General features: G+C 43.6%; 1 long non-coding RNA gene across 1 annotated transcript; it reads right to left on the bottom strand.

The window, feature by feature from the left end:
• Positions 1 to 3653: 3653 nt before the first annotated feature.
• On the bottom strand, positions 3654 to 5606 carry LOC309843655. Its single transcript, XR_014300270.1, has 3 exons — positions 5535 to 5606; positions 3874 to 3928; positions 3654 to 3787 (listed from the first exon to the last, which is right to left on the bottom strand). It is a non-coding gene; the product is annotated as an uncharacterized lncRNA (long non-coding RNA).
• Positions 5607 to 16055: the final 10449 nt, after the last annotated feature.

The raw sequence follows: 16055 nt of genomic DNA, 5'->3' as shown, positions 1-16055 counted from the left end.
TCTAAGGCTTAGCTTCCTCGTCTGAGTTGTTGTCAGAATTAAATGAGGCAATGCTGTTGAAGCACTTGGCAGAGCCCCCAGTATTCAGCAAGCACACCATAAATGTGATGAACGGTAAGATCAGGTTGCCAGGATCATGGGCTGGTCCGTGGATGGCTGGTTTGCTCACACCTCCATAGCTGTCTCAGTTATCTCTAAGTACAGGGAGAGCCAAAGCAAAAGATAGAGGCAGCCCTGAAAGAAATCACCCCGGGTGCCTCCCAACCCCAGCAGCCAGGTCAGCAGCCTTGCTCTGTAAACTCAGGCCAGCAGGATGCCGCAGCACTCCCAGCCCACTGCTGACTGATGGAGCCCCAGACACTTTCCAGAGAGCTGACACTCTATCATCTCCAGCTCAAGCCATCATATTTCAGGGTGGCTGGTGACAATGCTGAGACACATCGGGAGCTGACAAACCAGAAAAGACTGTTTTCAAGAGATCAACACATCAACACCTGTTAGTAAAAACTAACTAATTCCAGCAGCCCGGGAATGCCAAGAAAGAAAAAGACATGAAAGATGGATCCCTGGATGGTAGTAACAGAGACTGAGGTCTCAGAGCAGATGGCCCTGTGTGGCCACAAGTCTGGTGTGTTAGGATAGGGCAGCAGTCCCCAAGGGGGTCCAGGAACAAGGTCAAGAGGAAAGTGTAGCAACTCAAAGCTACACCAAATCAATTCCAACTGCAATTAAAATGACAAAAAGCAGAAGGAATAATAAAGGGTAAAAATCCAATCAAACCCCACATTAAAAAAAAAGTTTGTTAGAGAATTAAAATGTAAGCAAATTCAATTTAGGTAGAAGAATTTCACTGGATAAAGGGCATTTCTGAAATACAAAGTCAAACAGTTAACAGATGTAACTAACTGTAGACATTTAGGGTCTAGTTCTGGAGCAATAAAGCAGCAGTGTTCTGGAAAAGTCTGTCTTTCTCATTATCCTGCCAACGCCACCAGTGAAACCCTGCTCTGCAGCGTTTGTAGGTTTCCACGGTGTGAACATTTGGAGGGAGGGGCAGGGGGAGAGGGGAAAGAGAGAACCCCATGCAGGCTCCATACCCAGCACAGAGCCCAACTCAGGGCTCAGTCTCACCCCCTGAGATCCTGACCTGAGCCGAAACCAAGAGTCAGATATTTCACCAATGGAGCCACCTAGGCGCCCCTGGACGCACTTTTTTAAAATAAGTTGTTTGTCTTGTTATAACTGAGCTCTGGGAGTTCTTTGAGTGTTCTGGGTACTAGTCTCTTGGCAAACATTTTCTCCCATAATATAATCTGCCTTCTTACTTTCTTAATAGTATCTTGTGATGAACAGAAATTTGTTTTTTAATTTTGATGAGTTAAATTTATCCATTTTTTTGTTGTTATTAACTTTGTGGTCTGCTTAAGAAATCTTAGCTTACCCCACGATAACAAAGGTATTCTCCTATGTTGCCTGCTAGAAACTTATTGTTTTAGCTTCCGCATTTAAATATATACCCATTTCAAGTTAGTTTTTGTTTTTGGTATGAAGTAGTCTCTTTTTTAAATCCCATATGTTTCTATTCAGTTGTTCCATTATCACTCACTGAAAAGAAGACCTTCCCTTTCCCACTGAGCTGCTTTGGTGCCTTTGTTGAAAAACAAGGGACTCTGTACACGTGGGTCTAGAATCTACAGCTTTCCAAACTGGTCTGCCTGCCCAGGCACCTGAAACTTCATCGTTAGAGATAATTATCTTTGTAATTTGCATGATCCAAGTCCTTAAAATCCCAAATATCTATCTGTGAAACACCAAATTGAGCTCTGTTCTCAATTTATACCTTGGGGTCCTGGCTTTCATTAAGTGCCAGACAGTAAAAATGCCCTGGGCCTGAAGTCAGAAGATCCGGGTTACAGACAGTTCCAATCCAGCAAACTTCCACTGAAGGCCTTCTCTTTGCCAGGCAGGGTGCTTGGTTGTGCTGGGGTAAGGGAAGGGGAATGGGAAAGTCTGAGAAACACTTTCCCTGTCCTGAAGGCCTTCACAGCTGGGCTGCGGCTCAAATGGTCTGAGACCACCTCCACTGACCCCAAGCCCTACAAAGAACCCTAGAACCCAGAGTGGAGAATTTGGGAGATTTTCCATTCCACTGGTAGTTTCAGAAATTTTAAGATGTCCTAGTCAGCTCCCTACTGGTTCTCAAGAGCCCTAAATTTCTCCACTGTTGAAGAAAAATTAAAATGGCCTCATTCATACACAGTGCTTAGCTCTGAACTTGACATCTAGTAAGTGCTTAATAAACAAGCTGTTATTGTGATGATGGTGATGGTGGTGGCGGTGGTAGTGGTGGTGGTGGTGTTAATTCCTCCCAGGGCTGTGATAAAAATAAAGTTGTAAGGACACAAAATCTCAGGGTTGAAGGAAACTTCCTACTGGAGATCAGTGTTTAATTATCCAAGTGGCCTAGATATCTCAGATAAAAATACAAATTCCCAGGAGTCAGCCCAATATTCCCTTCTTTTTCCACTGGGTGAGGCCTGGGAACCTGTATTTGGAACAAAAATCTCCGGATATTCTATGATCAGCTAAGTGTAGAGACCACTGACCTCTGGCACAACCAAAGAAAGGTGGGGTTGGGAGGATGCCTACTTTTCTTAGAATGGTGTTATTATACAAATGTAGTTGGTTAAGCAGACAAAATTGCTATAGTCATCAAATACTTTCCAGAGAAACAGCTACCACTAGGCAAATGCAGGGAAGGAAAGGACAGGAGATAGGAGGGGGCTGGAAAGGAAGATGGGTGGGTGCCAGGAACACATTTCAACTATTTCACAATTTTACCTGGGGCCAGGCCCTGCTTAATACCCAAAACCAATTTGTATGAACTTAGTGATGGATGAAACCAACAGGTCTGGTAGCCAATTCAAACTCTAATATGAAAAAATAAATAAATAAATTGGAGCCAAAAACTAATTGAGTGCAAGATAAGACAAGCTGATATTGCAAACTCCTTGAAAAATGATTTTAAGGCACAGTAGCAAATTTCCAATTCTGACTGAAGTATGGTGACCCAGCAGGACTGCTGAGAGTCAGGGCACCTCCAGAGTTGTGCAAATCTGACAGATGACAGGCCAAAGTAAATTGATTTCAAGATGGAACAAAGCAGGGAGGGGTTGGGACTGGTTTGGTCGGCAATAAAATTTTCCATGGGTCACTCAGATTTCTTCTTTTTTTCTGAATTTCAGGTGCTTAAGCAGATGGCTAGAGCACAGGAAGAGAGGAATAAAGGATCTGGCTGAGAAGAACAAAGTGGAAGTCCTGTAGGTCACGACTGAGACCGGGAAGCAGAATGATCCCACCCCCAAAATCTCCTGAGGACACTCACAAGCATACAGCCTCATGGTACAAGAGGAGAAGGCCTGGGCTGGGATGCAAGAGGTCTTGCTTTAGCCAATAACAACCAGAATGACCTTGGGTGATCCAATTCCATTCCCTTGGCCTCAGTCTACACATTGTCACTGGTCACTAGTCACTAGATCCTACAGCCATGACCCCTAAGGTCCCTGGAATACTGGATGGCTATTTCTGGTTCATTAAGCCTTACTTAGAGAATAGGGAGCCCACTATGGTCACCAAAAATTGCTTACCGGTGAAACTTCTCCCACTTTTCCTCATATCCACTTGTGCTTCTCAGGATGAGTGGCTGAGGCCACAGTGCGCTCAGTGGTATGGAACTGGGGAAGCGGGGGCTCGTGAGTCTCCTCTCCAACTGCAAACCCCACCAGACCTGAGTAGGAGATGGCCTTAGAAGCACTGCTGAGGTCTCTTCTAACACTTCTCCCACCCAATCTCATCCCCAGTTCCCATCATCACCTTTTCATCTGGGCTGGGGACCTGGAGACTTGTCCACCGAGGGCACTCACTCATGCTGTGGAAAAAAAGAGAGAGTTAAGAAAAGCCAAAGGGAGCACTGCCCTCCAAGTCCAGAAAACCAGTAGTATAAAGCATATTTCCTCTCACTGTCATAAGCTAACTCTGGAATGGCAAGTCCACAGTCAAAGAGAAACAGAATATTTGGCAGATAAGCTCCAACTCTGATCTCTTGGTATTCACATTAAGGAGACTTATCTTTAAGAGACAAATATGGCACTAATATTCGCTCTTTCTCTTACACATACACACACACACACACACACACACACTGTTGACACTGTTGACACCACTGTTGACAGAAGTTGGGGAAGAAGTTGATATTTTTCCCTTTGTTTTCCTTGCCTTACTTTAATTATTTCATGGTGAAGTGATATATATGTCTTAAAGAATCTTATTCCTGACAAGCCTGCCCAGATGACTTCCTAAACCATATCACCTGATGAAAAATGGCAAGACTGACTTGTTCAGTTGAATCCCTGGAAATGGTGCAGTCTCCTGATCTGTCCTTCTTATAGAAAATATGCCACCATCTTGAGGGTTGCAGTGGAAGTTCAAATGCAGCCCAGTCATTGTGACTGGGATCGTGATGATGTGGATGATCAGTTGAAACCAGCATTTCAGGAGAACCACCCTTGAGGCACCCTTTCATCCTTGGAAACATTCCTGCCTTGCCTTGGGTCAAGCTCACTGCCTTCTTGGTTGGGACAAAGAGCAAGGCAGTTCCACACTTGGAGACTCAGGGCCCGCTATCGGCAGATTACCCATCTGACGACTCACTTAAGGAGACCTGAAGTCTTTCTCTCCCTATTTCCAATGCCTGGCACAATTATTTGTACACATCAATGCAACAGAATTTCAGAAGACATTAGGACATAGTCAAATTCAACCTGCACGAATAGACACAAAGACAGCCAGGCTAAGAATAGATTTCTAACAGAGTCACCTAGTGCTTTGTCCCTTTCTTAAGAACAGAGTTTGGGCATTTTCCCTTGTTTCTAATTTGAACCTTCTGGCTATTTTATGAGTCTACTTTCTTCTTTTAAGGGAAGAAAGAGGGCTCCCTAGCACAGAGAAGACCCCACCCAAATTCTTTTTTTTTTATTGTATTTATTTTTTTCCTTTAGAGATGGGTGGTGGTGAGGGACAAAGGGAGAGGGAGACAGAAAATTCCAAGCAGGCTCCATGCCCAGCACAGAGCCCAATTCAGAGCTCAATCTCAAAACCTTGAGATCATGACTGGAGCTAAAATCAAAAGTCGGATGCTTAGCTGACAGAGCCACCCAGGCACACCACACATTCTTAACATCAAAACAATTCATAGCCTGGAAAGAGAATCAGAATTCCTCAGACTATATTGCCTGTAACTTGTAAGATGTCTGTAGGCCTAATCTTGTAAACTTACTTATTTTCCCATATTTTGAGAAAGAAGTCTTCCAAATCCCTTTTTATAGTCATAGCCACATTTGATATATTCCTGAGGTCTCAAAACCTCAAATCCACTATTGTTGGTAATGAACACAGAGGTTCCTCTACCAATAGAAGGGTCTATACAAGCCATTTCTATAAGGCACACATTCTTATCAAGAAAGGACAGGACTCACCACACACCAAGTGTGAGCACTGTGCATTTGAAATATTTCCCAATTTTTCAGATAAGAATTCAACCAGTTAACTTCATTCCACAGCCAATATCCTTCATGCAGTAACAACCAAATGGCCATATGGGAATCTAAATTGCTGGAGCTTGGTGCTTCACCACGTGGCTGAAGACTGTGCAGGCACACAAGAAATTTTTCCATCCTAGACTTCCTGGAAATGCCAAACTCTGTTTTGTCCTCATCTTAAGTGAACTGAATTATAAGTTGGAAATAACTCAGTTCCTTGAAAAAGGAGGTGTGCTAGGTACATTCCATCCCCAGATCAAATTAAATAGTTTACTCCAAAGTGATCTTTCCCGCACACCGAGGCTCATCTGAGTTTCCCTACAGTAAGCACAGACTTCGCTCAGTGGGAAAGTCTCCCTTTCGCAACCCCCAAACCCTCCTCTGAATCGTGTCCATTTCCCCTGCTGATTTTGTTCACTCTTAACATGGACAAATTGTTAAATGGGTATTCTCTTTTATTTCTCCTGTTTCCTCCCCTCGCCACACCCATACTCTACCTCTTTGCAAGCCATGAAGGAGAAAATGAATCTCAAGAGCCAGAGAAACTAGGTAGTCTAGAGAAAGTTCTTTGGACTTTGGAGGGTATGCCCAGCCCTAGGATAGCTGGAGAAGAGTTTCACAGAGTAAGAGTCACACATGGCTAGAACTGTGTGGTGAGTGGGCTTCACCCACCTGCACCCTTGGTTTCTGTCTCCTAAGCTACCATGAAAGGGAAGAAGCCCTCTCCCACCCTCTTTAAAAACCAGGCCTTAGGGGTGGGGGGTGGGAGTTTGGGGTACTAGGTGGTGGGTATTATAAAGGGCACGAATTGCATGGAGCACTGGGTGTGGTGAAAAATAATTAATACTGTTATGCTGAAAATAAAAAATAAATTAAAAAACAAAACAAAACAAAACAAAAAAAAAAAAAAAAACCAGGCCTTCTCAGAGGCTGGTCACTGATAGGTGCTGTGGAGAGTGGAATAGGGACGTGGGAGCTCCCTGTACCATGTTTGATGGGCTCCATCATCATGGTCCTTTGGGTAGTTTTAAAATCTGTTTTCAGGGGCACCTGAGTGGCTCAGTGGGTTAAGCCTTTGCCTTCCGCTCAGGTCATGATCCTGGGGTCTTGGGATCAAGCCCCGCATCAGGCTTTCTGCTCAGCAGGGAGCCTGCTTCCCCTCTCTCTCTGCCTGCCTCTCTACCTACTTGTGATCTCTCTCTGTGTCAAATAAATAAATAAAATCTTTAAAATCTGTTTTCAAGTATTTTTCCAACTTACCCATTTCCAAGATTGTATATGTCAACAATAAGGATATCATTACATTCAACAGATCATGTATATGTCATTTGATCGCCTAGCATCTAAGATCTTCCCTGCTGGAGTATGAAGAGTCTGAAGAATGAGACTGTCAGCTTTTATGTCTGTATCTGCAGATCTTAGCTTAGAGACTGGCACATATCAGGTGCTTAATAGAGATAGTTAAGTGAATAAATAAAACAATAAATGAAGTCTCAACCTAGACCCAGCATTAACTAGGCAGACCTTGGGCAAGGAAGGGAGACAGGGAGGGAGGAAGGGGGAGAAGGAAGGAAAAAATAGAGGGAGAAGGGGAGGAAAGTAGCAGCATAATGTACAGCACCAGTTCTCCAGAAAGATAAGATTTTCCTGCCTAAAATAATTGAGGAACAAGGAAATTCGATTTATATAGTTCCCTCCACTGGAAGACAAATCAGATGAGTGAAACTGAGTTTCACAGGCAAAAAAGAATGTGTGTGTGCATGTGTTGAGGGGGTAGAGGGGAGGAGAAGGAAGGTAAAGACACATAGTCTACTGCCAAAGAGAAAAGGGTTACAGGCCTGATTCTGCCAGGTTAGCCGTCCCTATTCATCAAACTCACTTAATTGCTGTAGTCTGGACTCCCTTTTGCCTGAGTAAACAAAACCTAAAAGATTTTTCGAGTTTATGCCCTTGTTTTCTTAGCTCTTCTGAATGTGCTGTCAGCCAAAGGCATTGGCCGCACCCCTCTCTTTCAACACACTCCAGGGGTTTGCTCTGTTTATCAAGCAAACAACGGGATTGCAGCAAAGACTATCTCCAGCTTCAGGGAAGCTGCTCTGTTGGCTAGCTAACCTGTTTGAGGAGCTGACAAAATCAATTTTCTCTGTTGGAATCCTCAGAAGCCATACAGGGTCCTCCAGGCTCCTTACTCTGCACCTTCTTGGATAATCAATCCATCCCCTCCCCAGGTGAAGGCTGAGACTGATGAGACCCCCTTCCCAGTTTTTGTGTTGGCCTCCTGGCTGTCATGGCCACGTTGTCAACTTAATTCCATTGCTAGATCATGAAAGTTTTAGCTACATGTTGATGGCAGCCCCACCCATTTGACTTGCACTTCTCAGATTACATGCTGAGTAAAAGGCATTTCTTTTAAATATCTAAAAACCCACCAAATGTTGCAAAAGCATGCATTCATGTGCATGTGCACAAACACATACACACACACAAATACAACCTGAAAAATCTCATTTCTCACAGGATTCTGAAGCCTTGCTTCTCCCGAAGCAGCCCTTATGCACTGCACAAGGCTTATGCTTCCACGCCCTAGAAACCTCTTTGAAATAAGCTGTTTTGAAAATTGAGCAAGTCAGAAAGATGGCGGTAGGGAGGAAGGTCACCTTGTGTAGATTAAAAGAAGTGTTCCGGTTAAATGCCTACATGTTTTGTCATCATCTAGATTGATTGCGACATTCCAGTAACACAAATATATTTATCTTAGAGTTCTATGTAATGTATACATAAATCTTACATATTTGTTCAACATTTACTGCCATTATTTATAACGGTCTGTGAGCACTGCAGATGTTAGGTTGATGCTGTTTTACATCAAAAACTTAGTCTACAAGGTAAAAACCCAACTCTGACAATGACTCCAAACACAGAGGTTTCCAAATCCAACTACACATTTTTAATATTGATTGCAGGTCCCATCCCTGAATTTCTGAATCTGGATATTGGGGAGGGAGTCTTAGACTCCTTGCTTTTAACCACATTTCTCAGTGATCTTTATCAGTCAGCTCAGCAGGGCAGGACTCAACAGTCTAGCAAATGTAGCTGCAATTATTAACAGAGTCTTCCAGATGGAACAGCCTCTGCTGACACCCAGATCTCTCTGAAGTCCGTACTCCCCAGGACCTGTGAGAATGAGATGAGGGAAATCCTGCATCCCTGGGGCATGGTAGAGACCTCAGAGAAGGAATTTCTTGAGTGAAGACCCTGAAAGATCATGGTAGAGATCAGCTCGCTCTGCTTCTTTCAACAGTGTCAATCTCATCCCCTACATCACCCTTCTCAAATTGTCCTTCCATCTGCAGGTTTCCTGTGGACATGAGGGAAAAAATGAAATCCTGAAAGATCACTCAGAATTGCTCCAGAGACCTACCCCCCAAAACATTTCTGAAATGACCTTTTCTGCTGCTTGCTCCAATTCAACATTTACGAAGGCTGTAGTTTTTCACCTTTTCTCCATCCCCCAAAAAGATGTTGCTCAAGCTAGTGCCATAAGCAGTGAGGACAATCATTAACCTAATATAAGCCTAATCTCACTTCATTTTGCATCAGAAAACTCAAGAAAAGCCCAGAGGCCAAATTACCTCCTCCTTGCACCCTTTATATTCCCCTATTTCTGGACATTCAAAGATGCAAGGGATTCTGGAATCCTTCCAGCTCTCACTTCTTTATCTTCTACTCTGGCAACATTCATCGCTTGTTCTCTGCCTTGCTTTTTTCTGCAGTTCCCTTTATACACTGTACAGACCACCAAAAAAAATGCTAAAATTCTATCCCTTAGCAAAGCAGAAACTGCTCAGTAGTGATGTTAACCTCAAGTTGGGCTTTCAGATCCTCTCCTCTTTGAACCTCTTTCAGAATCTGTCAATCCAAGGACACACACTCTTGTCTCTAAGTTCTTTATAGCTATGGTTCATCACCATCCACAAGGTCACTGACTGCCCTTCCCCATGACCTACAGCTGTATTTGTTTGCAGCCTTAAATAGTACTGGCTTCTCCTTCTAAACAACTGCCTCCCTGCCCCACCTCCCACCCACCACTCCTCATCCTTCAGCCCTGGGTCAGCCAGTGGTAAGTCAAGGGCAAGTACAAAACAAATTTGCAGTTCTCCTTCCTGCCCCAGATCTTTCTTAGTGCTAATTTTTTCCAGCTTTTTCCTTAATGCTCAATATTTGTATCTGGGATTCCTGTCTCCAGATGTATTAGTTTGTGTGTTTCCAGGCTGGACTTTACGCCCCTTGTCTCTTCCCTAAAAGAAAGGATCTTTAAATCTAGAAAGTTCCATTCTGGAATCTTTCCTATTGTCCACCAGAAGCTCCTATTCCAGAATCCACACATGGCTTGGAGAAGAGGTTGGGCAAGGGTGAAGCTTGTTCAAGCTGTAAATATCCAGCCAGTCCATCCCACAACACACACCAATATTGGCAACCAACATCGTGGCAGCTACCACCCCTCCCTCTGACCCTCATTTGAGCAGAGAACTGGCCACAGCGCCTCCCAAAATAATCTGCACACAACTTAAATTGAAATTTACAAGGAGACCTATCACATTTTTTCCTAAAATTCTAAATCCATAACATCTACAGAACTCCTTTTATCCAGTTATTGAGTAATTCTGTGGATGGAAAAAAATGGAAAAGAAGACAAACCCATCCTTCATCCACCCATTAAGGTTTTCATGTTTTGCTCTTTCTTTTCTACCAGCCAGACCTTTGCGCTTTGCCCATTGTCATACCAGTTTGACAAGTGCTCTGGTGCATATAGAAGTGATTAAGTTTGATTAGAGCTCCAAATATTCACCATGCTCTTGAAAATCAATGATGCCTCCCTTCCAGGGTCTTGGTGCTAAATGTATTGATCCATTAGGTGTTCTCTAAAATATGGCACTCAAGGTGAGTCCTGTGGGTCTGGAGGTCTGTGGAAAGGTAGTTCAACTTCACTAAGTACCTGGCTCCCTCATGTGACACCCAGGGGGCTCCTAGTTCTTTTATACTAAGCTAAATCTGAATCCCTTGAGCTAACAAAAAGAAATCCAGCCATACAGTAGTTTTGGGAGAAAGAAGCACAATGAATCCAGTCACTACCATGTCACAGATTCTGAAAGTTGGGAAATTTCTGCTCTCTGGAATGTCAGTGGGCCAAAGTGACAAACTAATTGTTCTTTTCCATCTGGGTAGTTGGCATCATGTGGACATAACTGGTATCTGATTCTACTGCCTTGACAAATACTGAAACTATGCAGACCAAATTTTATTACAACAGCCTCAAAGGGCTGTCCATTTATATCATGCTGAATTTTGCTGCATCAAAGATTTTGCAAAAGAAGAGGGCACCTGCTTAGAATTCTTGTTCCTGCCTGGAGAGTTAGAAGAGAGCAGTAAGGGTCCCCCAACTGTCACATGAAGACCTGCAGTGCCAACTGTCACATGAAGACCTCCAGTGCCCGCAGTGGCATAGCACATGCTAGCTGGCACCTTCCAGCTGGAAGAGAAAGACAGAAAGATATATGGAGAAAAAGAGACACAGAGTGATTGAACCCAAGCCACTCAGACCCCAGGCTCAACTGTCACACCCTAGTTACCCTAGAACAGAGTTTAACAGGCCATTCCCTGATCCATAAAGTATCTCAAGAATTCTGGTCTAAATTCCATGGTCTATTTAATTTCTCTCTGCTTATCCAGAATTCCCAAACTCATTCCAAGCTGGAACTCTGGATTCTGGGCCTGTGTGAGGCTTGGTGACCTGTGGGCACCTCTGATCTTGGGTGACCCCCACCTTCTAGTTTGGATCCTAAATCTTAAGTGTCTCTTCCAACTTGACAGGTTTCTACCTTGCCCTCAAGACTCACTATAAAAACCCAAACTGCCCGGGGCTCCCAGAAGTGAGCTGGCCTTGATTCAGTGATCTGGAACTAGATATTTTTATGAAGGGCTAAGTTATGTCATACCTTTCCTGAATTCCAGTCCAAATTTTGTTTTTAGAAGCTCACTAACAAAGAATACACAGCTGGAGAAAGTTATCTCTTTTCTCTTTGTTTTCTAACCTCCAAATTAAGAACTAGAAGTCACATTTCCAATAAGATATCCTGGCCTCTTGTAGATGTTCAGAAACCTGGGTTTCACTCCAGGTTCTGGCACTAACCTATTTGGTGACCTTGGGAAAATCCCTTGACCTCTCTGAGCTCAAGTATTCTCTTTAGCTTCTATATGTTCCTGTGAGATCTAAGAAGTCACAGCCTTGCCAACCTAACCACCCACCTGGCTTAAAATCATGACTATAATTTGGTTATTCAGGTAACCCCTGTGAAGGTGAATTTAGGTGTCACTTTAAAGGGCATTTTTGTTCCACATATAAGTGAAACCATGTGATAATTGTCTTTCTCTGCTTGACTTATTGATTATATAGCATAATCCCCTCCAGTTCCATCCATGTTGATGCAAATTCATCCTTTCTAATAGCTGAGTAATATCCCATTATATATATGGACCACATCTTCTTTATCCATTCATCTCTGGAACATAAGGAATAGAACGGAAGGCATTAGGAGAAGGAAGGGAAAAATGAAGGAGGAGAAATCAGAGGGGGAGATGAGCCATGAGAAACTATGGACTCCAAGAAACAAACATGGTTGCAGAGGGAAGGAGGGTGGGGGAATGGGTTAGCCCCGTGGTGGATATTAAGGAGGGCATGAATTACTGTATGATGACTAACATAACATAATAATAAATAAATAAATTGCATTTTTTATGAGATTTGCATTTAAATCAGTACACTTTGAGTTAGAAGCTCCTCCTCTGTAATATGAATGGGCCTCATCCCAACAGTTGAACCTGAATAGAATGAAAAGAGCTGTCTCGGAGTGATACAGAAATCTCCAGCAGACTGCCTTCAGACTTCATCTGCACCATCAGCTCTTTCTCGATCTCCAGCCAGCCAACACTGCAGACTTTGAACTTGCCAGCCTCCATAATTGCATGAGCCAATAGCTTATAATAAATCTCTCTGTATATACAGGCTCATCCGATTGGCTCTGTTTCTCTGAACAACCCTTACTGACACAGCTGCCAAGGACTGAGCATCTGCATGTACTGAGCCCCATGGCCATCTCTGAAACATAGGGTTCTGCTACCAAGGAGTATGCAACCTAGTTGGAAAGATAAGACAAACTTGGAGGAAATAAGGCAGAACAATATACACAAGTGGCAGAGAGTGTGGGCCAGTTGCTGGTGCTATGGCTCAGAAGAGGATTCAGAAGAAACTCTGAGGAGGAGATGACACTTGTACTGGGCCTCTAGGACAGCTGGAATGTCTCAAGGGGAAGAGAAAAGGAGGGATGGCCCAAAAGTGGAGATGTGTATGGTTCCTCTCCTGCCCCTGGTTTCCTGCCTTCATGAATGCCATCACCGTCTCCATAGGTGCCCAGATCACGTGGGCCTTGGTCTTGTCTCCACCCAAGCACTCCAGCCTCCACTCCTTTCCCCCACAGTCAAGCATCTACCTTTAGAGACTAAATACTGAGAAATGTTCCCCTGTTGTCAAGCCCCACAGCTGCCTTTCTAGTCCAGGCCGCCATTTTTGTTCCCTTGAGCAACAGGTATACCCCTTATATGCTCACCCTTTCTTTAATCTTGCCTCTCCAACTCTTTGCTCCCCACAAAGCAGAGTGATCCCTCAAAAGTGAACATTGGGGGGCGCCTGGGTGGCTCAGTGGGTTAAGCCTCTACTTTCAGCTCAGGTCATGATCTTGGGGTCCTGGGATCGAGCCCCGCGTTGGGCTCTTTGCTCAGCGGGGAGCCTGCTTCTCCCTCTCTCTCTGCCTTCCTCTGTGCCTACTTGTGATCTCTGTCTGTCAAATAAATAAATAAAATATTTTAAAAAATAAAAAAATTTTAAAAAGTGAACATTGGATCATTCTCTTTACTTAAAATTCTTCAGCAGCTCTTCATTTCCTATAGAATAAAATGCAAATTTAGTATGGCTCCATCATGTTGTACTCTAGCCTTTGCTATGTCTCCATCCCCATCACTTGCTGCTCACATCTTTTACTACTAAAAGCTCTCAGGTCCTCAGAAACGCCATCTTTCCCATCTCCAGACCCTTGCACATGCTACGCCCTCTACTCAGAACCCTTTTCCTCTTTCTTTAGCTACTTGCCACTTTTCTTTGGGTCTCAGTTCTTCTATTTTCTAGGAGGAAACCCCCCAACTTCTGCAGATTTGTTTGGGTATTTCCCCAGCTATGCCCTCTCCTCCCTCTCTCCAAGAACTTACCGTGAGGGCCAACTGATAAATTTCCTATCTTCCCAACTGGAACTTAAACTTGAGAGACATGTCCAACTCCCAACCCCAAAAATTCCCCCAAATACTAAAGTACACATGCTAGAAACTCACATGTTTTAAGTATGCTAGGTTTGTCCTGTGCCCCCCAATACAGCAATAACAAGACAAGCCTGCCTTCACAGTGCTCACATGCCAAAAATTACCAAAAAGTAGATAATGTATAAATGCAGTTAGAGTTGTGAATACAGCCATAAAGGAAATAACTAGAAGGTTGTCCTAGGCCATATTGGAGGAGCTTGAACTAGAACACCTACTTTAGACACCAAGTGGTAGAGAAGGTCACTCTGAGAAGCTGACCTTGAGCAAGGATCAGAAGGATCAAAAACGGCCAGTCATGCAAAGACCAGGGAAGTGAGATCTTGAGGCAGGAGAAAGCTGGGTATATTCTAGGAATGTCAGAAGATTGGGATGGCAACAGAGAAGAAAAAGAACATATTCTTCATGCTATTAACCCCACTATTAAAGCCCAGAGGCTCAGACTGCAGCCACTTTATCGCCTGTGAGATGAGTCACACAAAGAGGTGGTTTAGTTCCCTCCAGTGGGAAAGGCCCTCAGTAATAGAGGAGCCCCATACAGCATTGCCTTTTCTACAAAACATTTCAAAGTCCTAAGGCCCTGGCTTACAAGCTCAAATTCCAATGCAGTGAAGTAAAACTTGTCTTATTTAAAATGTTCCATATGCTAAAATCAATTAATAACTAGTAAAGAAAGAGGAATGAGATTGTTAGTGGTTCCTTTTTTCCTTGATGGGGAAAGAAGAGGATGGGCAGAAGACAAGACTTCTGGTGTCCTTCCAACCTTCACATCAGGATTATCTCTTTGAGGAGTTGGGCTCTGAAGGTATCACTGGGATGAGCAGACCTCTTTCTAAGGATTAAGAGTAGGGACTTCCCTTATGGGCATGACATTTCCCAGCCACACCCACTTTATTCCAAGGTTGCTAATGCACACTAGACCTGGAATGTGACCTGTCATCTTCTCCTGGGCTGGTTCCACCCTTTCCATGCCCCAGAACAATACCCATGATAGACTGAGTAACTGTGGATAATAACAAGGACACTGGAGCCAAGAACTATTTACATGTCCTTCTGGACAACCTGTTCTCTTAACCCACTATCAGAATCAGAGCTCCCTCCCTACATTCGTCTGCTCCTTCAGCCCTCGGAGAAGGTACACATTCCTAGCTTAGGCAATGCATTCTTGCTGTCCTGACACATACTACCAGAGTAGGCCAGGCAGGCCATTGAGAGAGCCAAGCTACCCACCCAACACTTGACTTTGGCCAAGGGCATCAAGCCAGGCCATGGTATCATAGCCACTAAGGTCCCTTGATAAGCCACATCAACTCAACTCTTAAAATTGTTCATGGTATTGTTGATGGAGTTCACGAAGATTACATCAGACTGTATCCCTCCAAAGCCCAGACTGAATGGTGTCTGGTGGTTAATTAGGACAAGTCTGATGGTTAACTCTCCCCTCACTATGGAGGCAGCTGCTAGATCCAGATCTGGGGTGGGCTTCAGTAGGGACAATATTTTTGGTTGTAGGATGCACCATAACATAATGGAAACTTCTGGGTATGCATAGATGTCTACAAAAGCTCTTAGATCCAAATCCATCACTATGAAACCACCACTGACTTTGGATTATTTTGGACAAATGTTCAATATCAATGCCTTCCATGAATAGGTTTCATTCATTCATTCATTCATAAATTGTATTTAGCAGTTCCTGCATGTCATTAGCTGTGCTAGATATGTGGGTAATGAGATAAATAGGACATGTTCCCATCTTTCAGGGATCTCCATAAACTGTGATATATTTATTTACTTTTATTTATAGAATAATAAATACATTTATTTCTCTTGAGAAGGTAGCTGAAATACCTCTACATGAAACTTCCAAAGCTACAAAAACTACCAAAAACGTCATCGTGAACTATAATGAGCACCCCATCTACAAGGACAGTGATGCTGCTGCCTGCCAGCCACCCACCACACATGGGTATCTGAATCCTTCCAGCTGCCTTAGAGACCTGGGTCATTACTTTCTCTGGGCCAATAATTCTG

The sequence above is a fragment of the Mustela nivalis genome (genome assembly GCF_964662115.1).
Source record: "Mustela nivalis genome assembly, chromosome: 11".
NCBI lineage: Eukaryota > Metazoa > Chordata > Mammalia > Carnivora > Mustelidae > Mustela > Mustela nivalis.
Note: the sequence above shows the minus strand (reverse complement) of the source record. Positions and strands in the feature narration are given on the sequence as shown.